General features: G+C 46.1%; 1 pseudogene; it reads left to right on the top strand.

Annotated features, from left to right (window-relative positions):
* The first annotated feature begins 469 nt into the window (after window positions 1–469).
* LOC147419918 (uncharacterized) lies at window positions 470–4,794 on the top strand (annotated as a pseudogene).
* The last annotated feature ends 670 nt before the right edge of the window (window positions 4,795–5,464 follow it).

Below are 5,464 nucleotides of genomic sequence, written 5' to 3' on the forward strand. Positions count from 1 at the left end.
TCAACTTTAGGCTTCCTTCTTCCCTTGTCCTAAGAGTGAGACCACACTCTCTGCTGCTTCAAGAAACTGGTTTTGGTTAGATTTCAGCTAGCATGCCTGCATGATGTAGCTGGCCGATATTTAACACTCCCTATCAGATGGAGTCTCTACCTCGTAAATGCACCCGCCACCCTTGGTCATCCTCAATAGCATTTTCCCTCCTTGTTGTCAGGAGCACCTCGGCACACCCCACCTTGCAGGAAATCTCTGTTTCTCCGAGGTAGCCTTGGACTAGGTAGCCGGGCACAGACAATTCATGTTTCTCTCCTTCCCTCGGTCTTTGTAATGCCGCACGCTAATCTGGACTCGTGCACCCTTCTCCAAGCTCGTCAAATGGCTGCCTTAAATTGCTCTCCTCTCGAGTCTTCCCAGCCTCGCTGTCCACTTTCCCTCCTACTCATTGACACTACTCTCCCTTGGCGGCGACTCCATGTGCAGACCACGCTCGTCATCATGGTGGATGAGCCTCAGCACTAAGGGGCACTGGAGCTTTAAGGAAGCCCAGGCGGTGGGATCAAAGGCGCGGAAGTGGGGTGCGGTGATTGATGGCATCGGGGCGCTACACGTGGCAAAAAAAAGTGAACTTGGACGGGTTTTGGTAAACGGGGGCGCCGGGAGGTAAACTCAAATGGGAGGGTGACGTGGACAGGAAACATGGCGCGAATGGGCTGAGGTGGAGTCCTAGGTGGCAAATGGTGGGCCAACATGGCATTACTTTCACGCGGGCATTCCGTTTTCAAATTTGCCCTCGCGGGAATGCAGGATAATCAGAGATAATCGGACGTGAGATGAGAGCAGGAGAAGGGGAGGCTGGTATCTGAGACAGTAATCAGATGAAGACTCTGTAGGAGATTGGAAGCTCAAAGGCAGCATGGATTTGAACCAGGTAGTGTGTGTGTGTGTGTGTGTGTGTGTGTGTGTGTGTGTGTGTGTGTGTGTTTGTGTGAGAGAGAGAGAGAGAGAGAGAGAGAGAGAGAGAGAGAGATGTTGTGTATTAGATGCCTCCCATCAATGTAATCGAAGACCGACCATTGAGTGGATATTTCAATGGTGAAACAACGTTTGAAGGAGAATCGTCAGATGACTGGCCAATCAACGAGTATAATGGCATGGATTACTCGCCACAAAACAATGGAGCTAGTCCCAGCTCAATCGCATGTTGGCATTCGCAATGCTCTTGGGTTGCCTTAGATCCGTCTTCATACACATCAAAAACATTTTTCTCCTTCGACGAGATGACATACTCCTTAATGGCCAAAGATTTGGGAGGGACAGAGACCATGTCACTAGCAATGCTTCAAGCGATCGATGTTCGGGGATTGTTTGATTTAAAGAAGTGGAATAGGATGAAAGACTCCTTGATGCTTTGTCCAGGTATAGGGCTGGAAATAAGCTGCCTGCACTTGAAATCTACTGGCCTAAAGGTTGCCTTTATGGAAGATTGGGCACATATTGTTCATGCAGCCCATTGCCCTTTGACACATGACAATCATCTTGGAGTGGCTGCCACTTTTAAGGCCGTCCAGAAGGAATGGTGTACAGACAAGAGACAACATGGGTTGCCTCTTGATTACATAAAAGACTCAATCACTGCATGTGGATGCTTACTAAAAGAGAAGATTATTGACTGTGATGTAGCTACGATGCCTGTTAGTAGCAGAACCGCAAATTGCCCAACCTCTTCAATCGAGACAACAACATCTCAAGTCGAGCAACAGTTGACAAGAATCATGATAAAGCATCACACACGGCTGGTCCTAGTCAGATCTTCAAAGAGGCATAGAGCATCTAAGTGGCTACAAGAATACATTTGCCATCGAGGTGAAAGCATAGATCGGAGAGGTGCGGATAAGCGGTGACAACGAAAGTCAAAGAGGTGTGGGTGCTTGTTTAGGCTGGTGGTTCAACACTGTCATGATGGTGATAGGGTGATTATCGCAATCCATGGCGATCACACCGGGCACATACCTGGCTCACGTGCTGACCTTTACCACTTGCCGGTGTATTCAACTGTAGTTGCATGCTGTATGGATGATTTGTTTGATGTTGGGATGTGTCGCCATGTCGCCAAAATGTCGATCTCCAAGGAAAGGTTTCACATGGCAAATGCATCTGAGCTGGATCGTGTAATCTACAGATTTTTTATGATACCAAAAGAGGTGCAAATGCTGTTTCATCAAATGCGCACTCGTGGTACTTAGCTTGCCATTGGAATTTCTAAGAAGCCTTTTCTCTGCTGAGTTTTTTATAGCATTTGATCCAGCAATTTTTTTGACTATAGGTAACTCTGTAGATACTCAATGGGGTGCGATGCTTGCCGAGGCTCTACGTTTGCAAGAATTGAAGAAGGTAATACTACATTCTCAACTTCTTAAGTTGGATGGGTGAGCATTCATCCTCAAGTATACTTCTCGTATGGACAGGTAATCTTTGTGCAGCCTTACAGTCCCCAAAACCCTGATGAGAACAAGCGGCCATTCATCCTCCTCATTCAAGAGGAGTGGATGCTACAAGTCGCTCTTCGTTTCTCTCGTCGGAACTCATGGGCCGTGGATAGCACTTTCAAGACAAACATTTATGGTCTACCGCTCTATGGTGCAGTCTTGCCAAACCAAAACGGCATAGGGATTCCGATATGGCTGATGTTATGCAGCAATGATGTGGGTACCAGCCAGGAAAAGGTGGCCCTAGAGCTCACGTTCAAGATGATCTTTGCAAGGTTAGGTGACGTTCGGTCCGCAGCCATTGTCATTGATAAGAGCCAGCAAGAGCTCGAAGCCATCCTCAAGGTTGTGGATCAAGATTCTTTTTGCTGGAGAGAAGACGAGGATGGAAGGCGGCAACAAGTCGCATGCAAAGTTTTGCTATGCTGGTTTCATGTCAAGAACGCATGGGTTGAGAACCTATTTCCCCAGGTAGCTGGTCATTTCTTTGATGTGTTCTTTGTGTCAGCTCATGTCTACTACAAATGGACTATCGTACTCACATGGCGTTGTTGTGCATAGGTCCCTAAGGACAAGCGCGATGATGTGTACAATCGCATGTCGAGTTTGATGCATGCAACAAGTGAGGATATATTTGATGCAAGGTGCGATGAGCTATTGCAGGTGTATCAGGCACATGAAAATATTCGACGGTATGTATCCATTGGCTGGTGTGGCATCACATACATGTGGCGAAGCTGTTGGCCAAGATTCGATCGTCTTTTTCAGCATGGGAATGTGGATACTACAAACTTGGTTGAGCGATTATGGAAATATGTCAAGTATACCTTGCTAAATGCACAGATAAACAGGTCTCTGTTGGTCTTGCTGAATGCATTGGTGGGCGATTCAGTGCATGGGACATATATTGGGGGAACACTTCTCGAATTCTTCAAGAAAAAGCAGGAGATTGGTAAGAGCGGTTCTCTTTTGCTTGAGAGTATGCCTTTGCTGTTGCCAAATGTTGAGCTCATGTTGTTTCAATTTGACAACCGTTCAGCTGATTCCAGGCGTTTTAGTCGTTTTGGATCAATCAAGCAACATACAGCCAAGCTAGCAGCAGGTGAATCGATTCTTAAACGATTTGAAGCAGATCCAAGCACCCTCGAAGTGATAGAGGAAGGGCACATGCGATTCAAAGTCCTTAGCACTACTTCGGCCTCAAACTGGTATCATGTGAGCATGCAATCCAAGTACTGCAATTGTGCGGATTGGAGATCTGAATGTAAGCATCTAGATGGCCTTCGAGTGATAATTGAGAGGCACTTTCCTCATCTTCACGAAGTTCTCCCCATCGTAGATAGCGTTCAAGCTTTGAGCCATGTGGACCTACAACCCATAGTTGGAGCAGGGGAAGATAATATAGCACTAGATCATGACAATTTCGATGTAGCTAAGACAGTTGTCAAGAACATAGACAATGAGATTGGTAGCTGCATCTTTGACATGAGAAGCATGTTGCAGAGTCTAGAAGAGCAGTTGGTGCAATGTGATAGCTCTCTGAAGCCAGCCATACTAATGCAACTAAATCTTTCACGAAATAGTCTCGCCGCCTTGATCATCCCAAAGGAGATTGAGCTACCAGCAAAGGGCTCGATCAAGCAAGTCCAAGGTCACGTTACTCTAACTCGACTCGGGCATGGGATGCCCGTAGAAGTAAGTGGAGCCAGCAAGGAACAGGTTCTCGAGGCCGACCTGCCACCATCTAAAGGTCCAACTACTGGTGTTTTGCGACGTAAGCATCAGCGTGGACGGAGTCAGGTCCGCTTTCAAAGAAAGCCTCGAATACATGGTCCTCATTGTTGCAACAAAACTCTCATGCTTGATCCATTGGAGAGCATTTCATGCCATACATGCCATGCCCTCCTTCCGTTATTGCTCAGACATGTCCCACGAGCTTGCTTAATCGTCATGTCACCCTCTTTGGTGAGAGCATCCAAAAAGGGATGATTGTTTGTTGCAAAGCTGGCGAGGTTCCCACGGAAGAGAGAAGCTTCACAATCTACTTGCTTGATGGGTCAGTACTCGAGGCAGTCCTTGCGTCCCAGCAGCGAATGGTTCTCTCTACATGAGAGACATGTAGCTTTTTTCTCCCTTATGCAATCTGCTGGGCTGATTTGATGAGCAGTTTGTGAGAGTTTTGCAGGCACTTGTAAGCCCATTTGCAACTATCTTTGAACTAATTGGGTGGATTTTTTTGGGAGCAAACTGTAAGGTGATTCCATCTGCAGACTTCCAACATGTTTGGCTGATGACTATTTACCTTGTTTAGGCTATTAGGCTGATCTTTTTGGATGGCATCTTGCTTGATCGTGCGTGAGCGTTACAGCTGGGTTTCGAAAAGTTATTCTACCAATTTGTCATGAGCTCATTTCAGCTACCAACTTGATGCATTTTTCCTGTAAATTATGTACGATCCCTATGGACTACGACTGCTCTAAGTGGATGGCATTGAAACTGACCTTTTGTGAGAGTCATGGATGGGTTGTTGCTAAATGTATGTCTTGTTTTTCCAGCCAATTTTTCTTATCCGATTGTGTACGATCTCTGAGCACTAGGGCTGCCCTAACTGGATGGCATTGAGGCTGATCTGATTTCTCAGTGGATTTCACTTGCAAACATTTAGCGTTTTTGGTATCTGATTATTTACAGTTTTTGGTATCCGAAGCATCAATGGCATTTATGGCATCCAACAATTTACAGTTTCTGGGTTAGAGGGTTGATTTCCTTTTTGATGTTTTGATGTTTTTTGGATTCTTGCCATACATGCGAGTGAGTTGTTTTTCCGCCCATATATGAGATGTGTGCCGCACCAGAGATCAAGACATTTACGGTCACCGACTATTTACGTTACTGGGGATGGAAGGCTGATGTTTTGTTTGACCATTCTTGGGCACTGCGACTAATTTCCCACTAGATTTGGTGAGCATTATGGCATGTTT

The sequence above is a fragment of the Adiantum capillus-veneris genome, chromosome 29, assembly GCF_014529385.1.
Source record: "Adiantum capillus-veneris isolate H3 chromosome 29, ASM1452938v2, whole genome shotgun sequence".
In the NCBI taxonomy this organism is placed as follows: domain Eukaryota; kingdom Viridiplantae; phylum Streptophyta; class Polypodiopsida; order Polypodiales; family Pteridaceae; genus Adiantum; species Adiantum capillus-veneris.